Raw genomic sequence first — 17,346 nt, 5'->3', positions numbered from 1 at the left:
TAGGGTTTCGCAGGGATCGTATGAAGGGTAGAGCCACGGGTCGTAACACATCTGAAATGTAACGTCCACTGTTCAAAGTCCCGTCAATGCGAACAAGAGGTGACCGAGACGTGTAACCAATGGCACCCCACAGCATCACGCGGGGTGATACGCCAGTATGGCGATGACGATTACACGCTTCCATTGTGCGTTCACCACGATGTCGCCAAACGGATGCGACCATCTTGATGCTGTAAACAGAACCTGGATACATCCGGAAAAATGACGTTTTGCCATTCGTGCACCCAGGTTCGTCGTCGAGTACACCATCGCAGACCCTCCTGTCTGTGAAGCAGAGCCAAGGATTACCGCAGCCACGGTCTCCGAGCTGATAGTCCATGCTGCTGCAAACGTCGTGGAACTTTTCGTGCAGATGGTTGTCGTCTTGCAAACGTCCCCATCTGTTGACTCAGGGATCGAGACGTGGCTGCACGATCCGTTACAGCGGATAAGATGCCTGTCATCTCGACTGCTAGTGATACGAGGCCATTGGGATCCAGCACGGCGTTCCGTATTACCCTCCTGAACCCACCGATTCCGTATTCTGCTAACAGTCATTGGATCTCGCAGCAATGTCGCGATACGATAAACCGCATTCGCGATAGACTACAATTCGACGTTCATCAAAGTCGGAAACGTGATGGTACGCATTTGTCCTCCTTACACGAGGCATCACAACAACGTTTCACCAGGCAACGCCGGTCAACTGCTGTTTGTGTATGAGAAATCTGTTGGAAACTTTCCTCATGTCAGCACGTTGTAGGTGTCGTCACCGGCGCCAACCTTGTGTGAATGCTCTGAAAAGCTAATCATTTGCATATCACAGCATGTTCTTCCTGTCGGTTAAATTTCGCGTCTGTAGCACGTCATCTTCGTGGTGCAGTAATTGTAATGGCCACTAGTGTATAAAAGCAAAATATGTAGACCGCCTGGTTAGAGGTAAGAGAGGGCCAGATGGACGTAATCATGGCAGGTTAAATAAATAAACAACAAATAAAATATATATTTCCCCGTGCAAAACGCGTGCAGACGCACTTGGGACTAGGGTTCAGTGAGGAAGTACCCCCTGCCACCCACTCTACAGCAGTCCACAGGGCTCTTGCACAGAGGAGCGTACGGGGAAACACAGATGGGCCAGCAGGGTCGGCGGATGTACGGCAGGAGCCTCGTGAGGGAAGCGTCGGCCGGGGGCGGGAGGCTGTGTGCGTGTGTGTGTGTGTGTGTGTGCGTGGCGCCATCTTGTTGTGTGGGCTGGCGGCGGGGGCGGGGGTGGCAGGGGCGGCCCAAGGTCAGCCGGAGACGGGGGCCGCCGTTCCGACCGGGCCAAACCGGCCAAACAGACCGGCCACGGGCGTCCCAGGTCAGTACGCCACTCTACAGCGTGGAAGCTCAGCTTACTGCAGCCACATTATGCGGTAACGAGTCTCCGCAGTAGCGGTGCCTTCGGCGATGCGATGCTGCCGCTGGCAAAGACGGCAACACTGCTCTGTGTGTTCTTGACGGAGAGCTACAGTATCAAGTGTGGAGAATACTGCGTGTTGCCGGGCCACGCCTGCCCCTGACGCTGTTGTTGCTTCCCGTGTCTCTTGTCGACGGGGCTATTGTGCCACTCCTCGCAATCAGGGCACCGTTTCACTTCGGTTGGAATAATACTGCACATCTGGTTTGCTTGACACCCAGATGTCAGGCGTAGAGGCAGGCGAACGGGACAGCCACGTCCTTCATAAATGTGGTACGTACATCTAGGTCAGAGCCGTGGGGCACACAGAGTAACACAAGGGGCGATCAAAACGTCTCAGTTTGACGACATTGCTGCATCTTATATGCAACAGAAAATGCTATATTTGGTTTCAATGATCACATATTAAATGCTCTGAATAACAAAACACCACCCATTCCGAAATTTTGTGATCTTTCAAAGGCTTTTGATTGTGTGAATTATTAAATTCTTATTTATTTATGCCACGTTCCGTACGACCAAATGGAGGAGCAAGTCTCCAAGATCACGGAACACGTCAGTACATGAAATTACAACATAAAAGTAATAACAGATAAAAAATAAAATGTTTATGAACCCGAAAAAGTCAATCATAAGTTTAAGTAAACCCAATGAACAATAGAATAAGAATCAGCTTAATTTTTCAAGGAACTGCTCGGCAGAATAGAATGAGTGACCCATGGGGATATCTTCAGTTTCCGTTTGAAAGCGCGTGGATTACTGCTAAGAATTTTGAATTGTTGTGGTAGCTTATTGAAAATGAATGCAACAATTACAATGTCATCAGCAAACTTCATAGTTTTTATTTCTTCTCCTTGAATTTTAATTCTACTCCACATTTTTGTTTTGTTTTTTTTTGTTTCCTTTACTGCGTTCTCAACATACAGACTCAATAACATCGGGGATAGACTACAACACTGTCTCACTCCCTCCCCAACCAGTGATTCCCTTTCGTTCCCCTCGACTCTTATAAATGCCATCTGGTTTCTGTACAAAATGTAAACAACCTTTCGCTCCCTGTTCAAAAATGGTTCAAATGGCTCTGAGCACTATGGGACTTAACTTCTGAGGTCATCAGTCCCCTAGAACTTAGTACTTAAACCTAACTAACCTAAGGACATCATACACATCCATGCCCGAGGCAGGATTCAAACCTGCGACCGTAGCGGTCGGGCGGTTCCAGACTGTAGCGCCTAGAACCGCTCGGCCCCTCCGGCCGGCTCGCTCCCTATATTTGACTCCTGCCACCTCATCCAAAATATATTGAGAATAATACGGTCGTGGTGCACACGCTTCCCAATAGAACTGGACATCGATAAAGGGAAAGTTCACGAGAGGGACTGAAATTCAGGCCGGAGGGATACCAGCGATAAAATTCTCTAACGACACTGCGATTCATAATCCTCGTTAGGAAGCTGCTCTGTGTGTTCACGAGTTCACCGTGTCGGAGCTGCTAGATGGGTTCGAATGGTTGGAAATTGCTGGTGCGGGCGTGGGGGGTTCTTCTCGAAACTAGGTGGCCCGAGTGTGTGATGTTTCAAGTGGCACAGTGTCGAAATCTTTAGCTCACATAGGGAAAGCGGAGAAACATCATCCGCTAAGCCAGGAAGCAGAGGAATGTGACGACAAATAGGAGGACGACAGCTGCCCAAAACCTCTGCAGGGCTGAACGCCGCACTCGGGGCTCCTGCCACCACCATTAGCAGGAATCTGAAGGCCGAAGAGCAGCACCAGAACCAGCCGTCAGCGATGGAAATGCCCGTGGAGCCGGTGGGTTTCTGGCGCCGGGCGATATCGATTCTAACTTCCATTTTTGATCGTTCTCCCTGTGCGTTGTTCTCCTTGCGTCTTTGAGGCAGGCTATTTGTGTTGGCGCGCGTGCGCGAGCCCGGGAGAGCGGGTCCGCGCGTGAGGCGAGTCAGTCGGTGACGTGACATGCTTTCGGTGTGGTGGCTGTGGGGAGCTGGCGACGCCGTGTGCCGTGAGGACCAGCAGAGTGGGAGCAGCGGAGAAGCGTGGCCCGCTGCCGGGAGGTATTGCAGTTGCGTTGACACGGCTGGCCAGTGGCGGCCAGCATTTGCCAATACCTCGAGGGCTATGTGGAAGGACGGCGTGTGAGTTTCACACGAAGAAGAAAAAATCAACCGCCAAGCTTTCGTGGTGGGTTCCTCCTTCTATATACAGGGTGATTCATTGATCGTGACCGGGCTAAATATCTCACGAAATAAGCGTGAAACGAAAAAACTACAAAGAACAAAACTACTATAGCTTGAAGGGGGAAACCAGATGGCGCCATGGTTGGCCCGCTAGATGGCGCTGCCACAGGTCAAACGGATACCAACTGCGTTTTTTTTAAATAGGAACCACCATTTTTTATTACATATTCGTGTAGAACGTAAAGAAATATGAATGTTTTACTTGGACCAATTTTTCGCTTTGTGATAGATGGCGCTGTAATAGTCACAAACATATGGCTCACAATTTTAGACGAACAGCTGGTAACAGGTAGGTTTTTGATATTGAAATAAAGAACGTAAGTACGTTTGAACATTTTATTTCAGTTGCTCCATTGTGATACATGTACCTTTGAGAACGCATGCTGTTACACCGTGATTACCCGTAAATAGTACATTAATGCAAAAAGTGCTCAAAATGATGTCCGTCAACCTCAGTGCATTTGGCAATACGTGTAACTACATTCCTCTGAACAGGGATTAGTTCGCCTTCCGTAATGTTCACACATGCATTGAAAATGCGCTGACGCATGTTGTCGGTGGATCGCGATAGCAAATATCCTTCAACTTTCCGCACAGAAAGAAATCCGGGGACGTCACATTCGGTGACGTCGTGTAGTACTTCGACGACCAATCCACCTCTCAAGAAATATGCTATTCAGTACCGCTTCAGCCCCACGCGAGCTATGTGCCGGACATCCATCATTTTATTTACCTTAATATCATCATATATATATATATATATATATATATATACATATATATATATAGAGCAGTTCATGACAAATTTCAAAACTCCGCCATCTCTCTCCCCACATCCACCACTGCTGGCGGCTCACCTCCAACTGCGCAACGCTACGCGCTGTTCACATCCAGCTGCCCAACACTACAATGGCAGACAACAATGCAAACTAGCCACAGAATGCACACAGCACAGCCAGTGATTATCCTACAGAGCGCTACGTAACGTTGCCAATAAGAAAACATAAACAGCCTACTTACAGTGTATGACGCTTCGTCGCTAAATAGAACGCGTGCAAAAAATCTGTAACCGTCCAGTAGTTTCTCTTGTGCACAGTGGCAGAACTGTACACGATGTTCAAAGTCGTCGCCACGCAATTCCTGGTGCATAGAAATACGGTACGGGTGCAATCGATGTTGATGTAGCATTCTCAACACCGACGTTTTTGAGATTCCCGATTCTCGAGCAATTTGTCTGCTACTGATGTGCGGATTAGACTCGACAGCAGCTAAAACACCTACTTGGGCATCATCATTTGTTGCAGGTCGTGGTTGACGTTTCACATGTGGCAGAACACTTCCCGTTTCATTAAAAAACGTAACTATCCGGCGAACGGTCCGGACACTTGGATGATGTCGTCCAGGATACCGAGCAGCATACATAGCACACGTCCGTTGGGCATTTTGATCACAATAGCCATACATCAACACGATATCGACCTTTTCCACAATTGGTAAGCTGTCCATTTTAACACGGATAATGTAGCAGGAAGCAAATACAGTCCGCACTGGCGGAATGTTACGTTTTACCATGTACTTATAGGTTTGTGAGTATTACAGCGCCATCTGTCACAAAGCGGAAAAAGTGTTCCAACTAAAACATTCATATTTCTTTACGTACTACACGAATTAGTAATAAAAATGGGGGTTCCTGTTTAAAAAAACGCAGTTGATATCCGTTTGGCCTATGGCAGCGCAATCTAGCGGGCCAATCATAGCGCCATCTGGTTTCCCCCTTCAAGCTAGACGAGTTTCGTTCTTTGTAGTTTTTTCGTTTGATGCTTATTTCGTGAGATATTTGGCCCGGTCACGATCAGTGGACCATCCTGTATAGTGAATTTTGCGTACCAAAGGACTGTTGACTGTTGCAGTTGCTCGTGCTAGTGGGCAGCGAAACATTCACTACAGTGGTGGCGAGGCGAGTTATGTTCTGGAACGGCTATGAAATTATGTTACTGAAGTGGCTAGAAATAGCGTCTCGCATTTGTAAGTTTGGATTTGGTGTTTAGTGCGACGCTGGAGGTGGCTGGTTCACTTGAACGTTATTTCTTAATTTAGTTACAGATTTAGAATTTTCTGGTTTTACGAATTAGTGGTAGTTGTTGTTTCTTAATAATTTCTTGTGTGTATGGAAGGCAAGTGGCCATGATAGATATGGGTAACGTTGTTTTTTACGGTCGGATAGAGGCCGTGTGTATTTTGCTCTGTAGCCGTAGGGGCCGTGCTTATTGGTTGGTTGGGTTCGGTTGGTTTGGGGAAGGAGACCAGACAGCGTGGTCATCGGTCTCATCGGATTAGGGAAGGATGGGGAAGGAAGTCGGCCGTGCCCTTTCAGAGGAACCATCCCGGCATTTGCCTGGAGTGATTAAGGGAAATCACGGAAAACCTATATCAGATTGGCCGGACGCGGGACTGACACCCTCGTCCTCCCGAATGCGAGTCCAGTGTCTAACCACTGCGCCACCTCGCTTGGTCGTGCTTATTGCATTAGCGACCTATTGAAGTGACATTAGTTTTCTATTGCAATTTCAAATACCTATCTGAAGGCTGATTGTGTACGTTAGGTACTGCACGTTTGATTTATGTGGTATCGGCCATTCAGCAAAGACGGATTATCTTGTAACGTGGACCTTAAGTCATTGGGTGTGCACATCTTTCCACGTAGTAACCAAATTTTTTTTTTTTTTGGGTCAAAGGAAACTAAGCTCCTTTATTCTGTTCATTGGAGAACTTGTAATATGTTTATATTTAGGTATTGCTTTTCTGTATATATACAGGGTGAGTCACCTAACGTTACCGCTGGATATATTTCGTAAACCACATAAAATACTGACGAATCGATTCCACAGACCGAACGTGAGGAGAGGGGCTAGTGTAATTGGTTAATACAAACCATACAAAAATGCACAGAAGTATGTTTTTTAACACAAACCTACGTTTTTTTTAAATGGAACCACGTTAGTTTTGTTAGCACATCTGAACATATAAACAAATACGTAATCAGTGCCGTTTTTTGCATTGTAAAATGTTAATTACGTCCGGAGATATTGTAACCTAAAGTTGACACTTGAGTACCACTCCTCCGCTGTTCGATCGTGTGTATCGGAGAGCACCGAATTACGTAGGGATCCAAAGGGAACGGTGATGGACCGTAGGCCGGTATTACACTATCAAATTTCTTTGTCCAATATTTTTGTCCAATATCTTTGTCAAAGATATTTGATAGTGTAATAGGGACTTTGTCAAATGTCGTCCAATATTTGATCAAATCTAGGGCCTCGCTGTATATTTGATCAAAGAAATCGCTTGTCTTCTGTTCACTGCAATGTGACATGGTACCACATGGAGCGCTAGCATCGCTGCAGCGTTCTGTCGTCTGTAGTGTTTTTATAACCATTGCCGGCAAATACAATTGGTGTGTGCCGACAACTACAAAATTAATACAGATGTCTGAAGCTGATGAGGCGCTTTACAACGTGAGGCACCCTGAATACAAAAATAGATTACGAAGATTGGAGACCCGACCTAACCTAACCTAACCTAACATAACCCTCTCCTGTAGCAAGGAATCGGAGTGTTACAGTGAGCCTGTCTTCTGAAGATGTAGCAGTTCTTAAGTGAATATTGTGCTTTGTGATATGAGGATATACTTCATTGAGCACATACAGAAGTGTATGCTCATCCATTCTTAAGTAATTGATGTACGACTTGACGTCTTCCACTGTAAGCTCACGTAACAAGTTTTGTTTAATGCTTTTATCGTGTCGTCGTAAAACCCACGGCTTCACCGAGATTAGATTAGTTTTTCGTTCCATAGATCCGTGCGAGGAGATCCTCGTGGATGTGGAACATGTCGATTTTTCAAGCTGAAATAACAATACTAATAGTATGAATAAATACAATACATCATTTGTTTCTATTAAAAATTTCGCCAATGGAGTAGAAGGAGTTGGCCAGTAGTAAGTCTTTCAGGCTCCTTTTCAACTGATCTTTATTTCTAACTAAATTTTTTATGCTTCCTGGCAAATTATTGAAGATGAGTGTTCCTGAGTAGTGGACCCCTTTTTAAACTAAAGTAAGTGCTTTGAAGTCCTTGTGCAGATCATTTTTGTTCCTGGTATTGTATGTATGAACTGAGTTTGTTGGAAAAAGAGATATATTATTTACGACAAATTTCATTAAGAAGTAAATATACTGAGAGGCAGTAGTTTGTATTCCCAGTTCTTTGAAGAGGTTTCTGCAGGAGGTCCGTGAATTTACTCCACAAATAATACGTATTAGACGCTTTTGGACCTTGAAAACTTTTGTTTGACTTCAAGATTTACCCCAAAATATTATCCCATATGACATTATGGAATGAAAGTATGCAAGCTTTTTCATTTTTATGTTGCCTATGTTTGCTAACACTCGAATTGCAAATAGAGATTTGTTAAGGCCTTTCTGCAGTTCTGTGGTGTGCTCCTCCCAACTGAATTTATTATCAAGTTGTAATCCCAGGACTTTTAAGACTGTCAACCTCGTATGTATGGTTCCATTTTTTCCCCACTTCTTTTCCGCATGTGCACACAATGCAATTGGAGTACGTAGAACTGCTGTGGTTAATAACAAGTTGTTGTCAGCCATCTTGAACTTTGACGAAAAATTTGATGACAGTGTAATACCCCTTCTAGCGCTACGTCAAAGATCTTTGTCAAATATATTGGACGAAATATTGGATCATATCTTTGATCAAATCTTTGACAAAGAAATTTGATAGTGTAATACCAGCCTTAGGTACATAAGAGACTGGAACAGCACATTACGTCCACATGCTAACACCTTTTTATTGGTCTTTTTCACTGACGCACACGCCGCAGTACATCTGGTGTAATGTCGCCGCAGGCTGCCACAATACGTTGTTTCATATCCTCTGGGTATGTAGGCACATCACGGTACACATTCTCCTTTAACGTACCACACAGAAAGAAGTCCAGAGGTGTAAGATCAGGAGAACGGGCTGGCCAATTTATGCCTCCTCCACGTCCTATGAAACGCCCGTCGAACGTGTACCTCACCCCTCATGGTAATGAACATGTGCGTCAGTGAAAAAGACCATGAGGTGTGAGGTACACGTACACACGTGGTTTCCGTTTCGAATTACGAAGTGGAATAGAGTGTGTCCCGACATGTCAGGCCAATAGGTGTTCAATGTGGTGGCCATGATTTGCTGCACTCAATTGAAATCTCTGGCGTAATGAATGTCGTACACGCCGCAGTACATCTGGTGTAATGTCGCCGCAGGCTGCCACAATACGGTGTTTCATATCCTCTGGGGATGTAGGCACATCACGGTACACATTCTCCTTTAACGTACCACACAGAAAGAAGTCCAGAGGTGTAAGATCAGGAGAACGGGCTGGCCAATTTATGCCTCCTCCACGTCCTATAAACGCCCGTCGAACGTGTACCTCACCCCTCATGGTAATGAACATGTCCGTCAGTGAAAAAGACCAATAAAAAGGTGTTAGCATGTGGACGTAATGTGCTGTTCTAGTCTCTTCTGTACCTAAGGTCCATCACCGTTCCCTTTGGATCCCTACGTAATTCGGTGCTCTCCGATACGCACGATCGAACAGCGGAGGAGTGGTACTCAAGCGTCAACTTTAGGTTAGAATATCTCCGGATGTAATTAACATTTTACAATGCAACAAACGGCACTGATTACGTATTTGTTTATATGTTCCGATGTGCTAACAAAACTATCGGGGTTCCATTTTAAAAAACGTAGGTTTGTGTTAAAAAACATACTTCCGTGCATTTTTGTATGGTTTGTATTAACCAATTACACTAGCCCCTCCCCTCACGTTCGGTCTGTGGAATCGATTCGTCAGTAATTGATGTGGTTTACGAAGTATATCCAGCGGTAATGTTAGGTGACTCACCCTGTATATCTCCTTAGTAGGTCTGTTACATGTTCTGAGTGTCCTGCCAATAAAACGCAGTCTTTGATCAGCCTTCCCCACAACATTTTCTATGCGTTCTTTCCAATTTAAGTTGTTCGTAATTGTAATACCCAGGTATTTAGTTGAATTTACGGCTTTTAAATTAGACTGACTTATCGTGTAACCGAAATTTAACGAGTTCCTTTTAGTACTCATGTGGATGACCTCACACGTTTCATTATTTAGGGTCAACTTTCACTTTACGCACCACTCACATATTTTGTTCAAAATCGTTTTCAGTTTGTTTTGATCTTCTGATGACTTTACTAGTCGATAAACGACAGCGTCATCTGCAAGCAACTGAAGACGGCTGCTCAGATTGTCTCACATATCGTTCATATCGATAACGAGCAGCAAAGGGCCTATAACACTACCTTGGGGAACGCCTGAAATCACTTCTGTTTTACTCGACGACTTTCCGCCAATTACTACGAACTGTTTCGCAGCATGATTGCGTTAACCACATACAGGAGGGAATACGCCTGCAAGATCGCATACACTTAGTTTTGGCAGAAGGGCCAGGTTGTTGTTGTTGTTCTGGTCTTCAGTCCTGAGACTGGTTTGATGCAGCTCTCCATGCTACTGTACCCTGTGCAAGCTCCTTCATCTCCCAGTACCTACTGCAACCTACATCCTTCTGAATCTGCTTAGTGTATTCATCTCTTTGTCTCCCTCTACGATTTTTACCCTCCACGCTGTCCTCCAATGCTAAATTTGTGATCCCTTGATCCCTCAGGACATGTCCTACCAACCGATCCCTTCTTCTAGTCAAGTTGTGCCACAAACCTCTCCCCAATCATATTCAATACCTCCTCATTAGTTATGTGATCTACCCATCTAATCTTCAGCATTCTTCTGTAGCACCACAGTTCGTAAGCTTCTATTCTCTTCTTGTCCAAACTATTTATTGTCCATGTTTCACTTCCATACATGGCTACACTCCGTACAAACACTTTCAGAAACGACTTCCTGACACTTAAATCTATACCCGATGTTAACAAATTTCTTCAGAAACGCTTTCCTTGCCATTGCCAGTTTACATTTTATATCCTCTCTACTTCGACCATCATCAATTATTTTGCTCCCCAAATAGCAAAACTCCTTTACTACTTTAAGTGTCTCATTTTCTAATCTAATTCCCTCAGCATCACCCGACTTAATTCGACTACATTCCATTATCCTCCTTTTGCTTTTGTTGATCTTCATCTTATATCCTCCTTTCAAGACACTGTCCATTCCGTTCAACTGTTCTTCCAAATTCTTTGCTGTCTCTGACAGAATTACAATGTCCTCGGCGAACCTCCAAGTTTTTATTTCTTCTCCCTGGATTTTAATACCTACTCCGAATTTTTCTTTTGTTTCCTTCACTGCTTGCTCAATATACAGATTGAATAACATCGGGGAGAGGCTACAACCCTGTCTCACTCCTTTCCCAACCACTGCTTCCCTTTCATGCCCCTCGACTCTTATAACTGCCATCTGGTTTCTGTACAAATTGTAAATAGCCTTTCGCTCCCTGTATTTTACCCCTGCCACCTTTAGAATTTGAAGGAGAGAATTCCAGTCAACATTGTCAAAAGTTTTCTCTAAGTCTACAAATGCTAGAAACGTAGGTTTGCCTTTCCTTAATCTTTCTTCTAAGATAAGTTGTAAGGTCAGTATTGCCTCACGTGTTCCAACATTTCTACGGAATCCAAACTGATCTTCCCCGAGGTCGGCTTCTACCAGTTTTTCCATTCGTCTGTAAATAATTCGTGTTAGTATTTTGCAGCTGTGACTTATTAAACTGATAGTTCGGTAATTTTCACATCTGTCAACACCTGCTTTCTTTGGGATTGGAATTATTATATTTTTCCTGAAGACTGAGGGTATTTCGCCTGTCTCATACATCTTGCTCACCAGATGGTAGAGTTTTGTCAGGACTGGGTCTCCCAAGGCCGCCAGTAGTTCTAATGGAATGTTGTCTACTCCCGGGGCTTTGTTTCGACTCAGGTCTTTCAGTGCTCTGTCAAACTCTTCACGCAGTATCGTATCTCCCATTTCATCTTCTCCTACATCCACTTCCATTTCCATAATATTGTCCTCAAGTACATCGCCCTTGTATAGACCCTCTATATACTCCCTCCACCTTTCTGCTTTTTCCTCTTTGCTTAGGACTGGGTTTCCATCTGAGCTCTTGATATTCATACAAGTGGCTCTCTTTTGTCCAAAGGTCTCTTTAATTTTCCTGTAGGCTGTATCTATCTTACCCCTAGTGAGATAAGCCTCTACATCCTTACATTTGTCGTCTAGCCATGCCTGCTTACCAATTTTGCACTTCCTGTCGATATCATTTTTGAGACGTTTGTACTTCTTTTTGCCTGCTTCATTTACTGCATTTTTATATTTTCTCCTTTCATCAATTAAATTCAATATTTCTTCTGTTACCCAAGGATTTCTACTAGCCCTCGTCTTTTTACCTACTTGATCCTCTGCTGCCTTCACTACTTCATCGCTCAGAGCTACCCATTCTTCTTCTACAGTATTTCTTTCCCGCATTCCTGTCAATTGTTCCCTTATACTGTCCCTGAAACTTTGTACAACCTCTGGTTCTGTCAGTTTATCCAGGTCCCATCTCCTTAAATTCCGACCCTTTTGCAATTTCTTCAGTTGTAATCTACAGTTCATAAGCAACAGATTGTGGTCAGAGTTCACATCTCCCACTGGAAATGTTTTACAGTTTAAAACCCGGTTCCTAAATCTCTGTCTTACCATTATATAATCTATCTGACACCTTTCAGTATCTCCAGGATTCTTCCATGTATACTACCTTCATTTATGATTCTTGAACCAAGTGTTAGCTATGATTAAGTTATGATCTGTGCAAAATTCTACAAGGCGGCTTCCTTTTTCATTTCCTACCCCCAATCCATATTCACCTACTATGTTTCCTTCTCTCCCTTTTCCTACTGTCGAATTCCAGTCACCCATGACTATTAAATTTTCGTTTGCCTTCACTACCTGAATAATTTCTTTTATCTCATCATACATTTCTTCAATTTCTTTGTCATCTGCAGAGCTAGTTGGCATATAAACTTGTACTACTGTAGTAGGAGTGGGCTTCGTGTATATCTTGGCCACTATAATACGTTCGGTATGCTGTTTGTAGTAGCTTATCCGCACTTCTATTTTTTTATTCATTATGAAACCTACTCCGGCATTACCCCTATTTGATTTTGTATTTATAACCCTGTATTCACCTGACCAGAAGTCTTGTTCCTCCTGCCACCGAACTTCACTAATTCCCACTATATCCAACTTTAACCTATCCATTTCCCTTTTTAAATTTTCTAACCTACCTGCCCGATTAAGGGATCTGACATTCCACGCTCCGATCCGTAGAACGCCAGTTTTCTTTCTTTCTCCTGATAACGACGTCCTCTTGAGTAGTCCCCGCTCGGAGATCCGAATGGGGGACTATTTTACCTCCGGAATATTTTACCCAAGAAGACGCCATCATCATTTAACCATACAGTAAAGCTGCATGCCCTCGGAAAAAATTACGGCTGTACTTTCCCTTTGCGTTCAGCCGTTCGCAGTGCCACAACAGCAAGTCCGTTTTGGTTAGTGTTACAGGGCCAGATCAGTCAATCGTCCAGACTGTTGCCCCTGCACCTACTGAAAAGGCTGCTGCCCCTCTTCAGGAACCACACGTTTGTCTGGCCTCTCAACAGATACCCCTCCGTTGTGGTTGCACCTACAGTACGACCATCTGTATCGTTGAGGCACGCAAGCCTCCCCACCAACGGCAAGGTCCATGGTTCATGGGGGGAGGCCAGGTAGTTTCCAACAAGGTCTGATTATTACGGTGGATGCCTTAAGATTCGCCGATGAGCAGAGGCCAAACTTAGTCTCCGAAACGCGCTCCCCGCGAATCGCCGAGCCACAGGTGCCGACGAACCTTACGCAGAAGGTGTCTGACGCCCGACGCTGTTTCCGCTGTCAAGCTGCAGACCACCTCGTCCGACAGTGCCCGGTGCAGCGTCGTGAGCGTGCGTCCAAGTGACGCCAGAGTAGGGGAGGCGTGAGGCGGCGGCCGACTAGCCAAGGGCCGGGTGACGGCCAGTTCGTGGGTTAACGTCCGCTTCCCGCCTCCCCTACGTGCGTCTCTGGGAAGTGAGCCGGTCTGTGGCCTGCTCGATTCCGGGAGTTCCCGTCTTTGGTACATAAGCAGTGGTACCTGGAGTGTCGGCGTTTGTGCAGATTCTCTAACCTTCGTCCTGCCAAGTACAGATGTCGTGTGGTCACTTCGTTCTTCGTCGTCCACTCTTATTATTTCCTTTTGGTTCTTGTACATATAAAATATTACCCGTCTCTCCCTATAGCGTACCGCTACTTTTCTCACAATTTGGAACATCATGCACCATTTTACAATCCCAAACGCTGTTTCTAGGTGGAGAGAGCCTTTGAAAGTGTCTCGGTTCTTCTTCAGTTTTCCTTCCATTATCGACCGTAACGTTAGAATTCCCCCTCTGGTGCTTCTACCTTGCCTAAAGCCAAACTGATCGTGATCTGACACATCCTCAATTTTCTTTTCCATTCTTCTGTATATTATTCTTGTCAGCAACCTGGATGCATTAGCTGTCAAGCTGACAGTGCGATATTCTCGCACTCGTGAGCTCTTGCAGTCTTGGGAATTGTGTGGATGATATTTTTCCGAAAGTCAGACGGTATATTGCCAGAGTCATACATTGCACACATCAGCGTCAATAGTCGTTTTCTTGCCACTTCCCCTAATGTTTTTAGAAATTCTGATGGAATTTTTATCGATCCCTTATGCCTTATTTCATGTTAAGTCCTCCAAAGCTCTCTTAAATTTTGATTCTAATACTGGGTCTCCTATCTCTTCTAAAACGACTCCTGCTTCTTCCCCTGTAACATCAGACAAATCTTGCCCTCAGAAAGGTTTTCAATGTACTCTTTCCACCTATCTCCTATCTCCTCTGGGTTTAACAATAGAATTGCGGTTGCACTCTTAATGTTACCACTCTTCCTTTTAATTTCACCGAAGGTTAACTTGAATTTCTTACTATTATTTCTTTTTCGATTTCTTCATATTTTTCTTGCAACCGTTTCGTCTTAACTTCCCTGGACTTCCTATTTATTTCATTCCTCAGCGACTTGTGTTTCTGTGTTCCTGAGCTTCCCGGAACATTTTTTACTTCCTTCTTTCATCAATCAGCTGAAGTATTTCTTCTGTTACCCATGGTTTCTTTGCAGTTACTTTCTTTGTACCTATGTTTTTCCATCCAGCTTCCGTGATTCGCTTTTTAGTGAGTTACTGTTGCTACAAAGGCAGGTATAAAGATTTAAGTGGGTTGAACGTGGTGTTGTGAATGTCAGGAATTCGGTAAAACATCGAATGGCCGACATCGCTGCGGCCGGAAAGCGATCCTGCAAGAACGGGAGCAAGACTGGACAGAATCGTTGAATTGCTGTAGATTTCAATGCTGGGCCATCAACACGTGTCAGCGTCCGAACCGTTCAACGAAACATCGTCGGTATAGGGCTTGGAAGCCGGAGGCCCGTCATGATGACTGCATGACACAAAGCGTTACGAGTCGCCTGGGCCCGTGAACGAAATGGTTCAAATGGCTCTGAGCACTATGGGAGTTAACTTCTGAGGTCATCAGTCCCCTAGAACTTAGAACTACTTACACCTAACTAACCTAAGGACACCACACACATCCATGCCCGAGGGAGGATTCGAACCTGCGACCGTAGCGGTCGCGGGGTTCCAGACTGAAGCGCCTAGAACCGCTCGGTCACTCCGGCCGGCGGGACCGTAAACATCGACATTGGACTGTAGACTACGGGAAACATGTTACCTGGTCGGAAGTGTCTCGTTTAAAAGTGTATCGAGCGGGTGCGGAGACAACCTCATGAATCTGTGGACCCTACATGTGGGCAGGGGACTGTTCAAGCTGGTGGAGGCTCTGTAATGGTGTGGGGCGTCTGCAGTTGAAGTCATATGCGACTCCTGAGACGTCTAAATACGACTCTTAACAACTGATACGTTCGTAAGTATCCTCTCTGATGACCTGCATCCATTCATGTCCATTGCGGATTTCGAGTAATATACGAAGATAGTAAGTGTTCTCGAAAGAACAGTTACTATTGATGACCGTGCAGCTTTTTCCTGGAATAAATGTTGACTAACTGAAACCCTCAGCTGCCGACAGGTGTTGTTGGTATACCTCGATGTGGACAGCTGAAAATGTGTGCCCCGACCGGGACTCGAACCCGGGATCTCCTGCTTACATGGCAGACGCTCTATCCATCTGAGCCACCGAGGACACAGATGAATAGCGCGACTACAGGGACTTATCCCTTGCACGCTGCTCGTGAGATGCACATTCCGAACTGTCCGCAATTCTACATATGTATTGTACTTTATAGACATTTGCCCGGTCGGGGCACACATTTTCAGCTGTCCACATCGAGGTATATCAACAACACCTGTCGGCAGCTGAGGGTTTCAGTTAGTCAACACTGATTTCGAATAACTTGAGCAATATCAGCAGGACAGTGCGACAGTGCACACGTGCAGAATTGCTACAGACTGAAGCCAGGAACACCCTTTTGAGTTTAAACACTTCCGCTGGCCACCAAAGTCCCCAGACATGAACATTATCGAGCGTATCTGGAATGCCTTGCAACGTGAGTTCTTAAGAGATCTCCATCCCTCGTACTCTTGAGGATTTATGCACAGCCCGGCAGCAGGATCCGTGGTGTGACATTTCCCTCCAGCACCACTACAGACATTAGCCGAGTCCGTGTCACGTCGTGTTGCGACACTTCCGCGTGCTCGCGGGGAGCTGTACACGATATCAGGCAGGTGTAGCATGTTCTTTGGCTCTTCAGTGTATTTCATAATGTCATGTTGTCAGAGCCAGAACTAAACGGACTGTACAGGTTATGTAGACTATCACAGCACCTGAAGATGAGCCCCGAAGGGCTCGAAACGCACCGTGCATTTTAATAAAACCACGATTTGTTGGTGAAGGCGGTTGTTCTTTATTTTTTCGAAAGTAATACAGCCGCAGAAGAAACACTGCAGACAATGGATAAAATTAGGCGGCATACATTGTTCGGAGGTGTACGGGCTCGGTTGGCAAAGCCGTGCGATTTTGCCAGACACGTAGAGATGGGCAAACTGAAACATGTAACTGTTTCGAAACAAATGAAACAGTACAGTGTAATGTTCCGATACGCTGTTTCGAAACAGTGAAACAGTTTGTGTTTTGTAATCTAATAAACCTACACATTTTATCATCTTGAATGTCTACTGTATAAGTATGTCCATATAAACACAAATGAGGTGCGAGAGCGCTAATCATGTCGCAGAAAGTGTGAAACTATCACTTAGGCGTCTTGGCAGTTTCGTATTTCCTGCAGCAAATGCGCTGCTTTCGTGTCGTGTGACTTTCATACTTTTTCAATTGGCTGAGGACAGCCATAGCTGAAGACAGAAGAACGACCACGGACGGAACTGGAGGTGGGAGCAAACTGCATTCCGTTAATATGGGTAATA

General features: G+C 45.0%; 1 non-coding gene across 1 annotated transcript; it reads right to left on the bottom strand.

The window, feature by feature from the left end:
• Positions 1–16,034: 16,034 nt before the first annotated feature.
• Trnat-ugu lies at positions 16,035–16,108 on the bottom strand. The gene has a single exon. It is a non-coding gene; the product is annotated as a tRNA-Thr (tRNA).
• Positions 16,109–17,346: the final 1,238 nt, after the last annotated feature.

This window comes from Schistocerca americana, chromosome 11 (genome assembly GCF_021461395.2).
Source record: "Schistocerca americana isolate TAMUIC-IGC-003095 chromosome 11, iqSchAmer2.1, whole genome shotgun sequence".
Lineage (NCBI taxonomy): Eukaryota > Metazoa > Arthropoda > Insecta > Orthoptera > Acrididae > Schistocerca > Schistocerca americana.
Note: the sequence above shows the minus strand (reverse complement) of the source record. Positions and strands in the feature narration are given on the sequence as shown.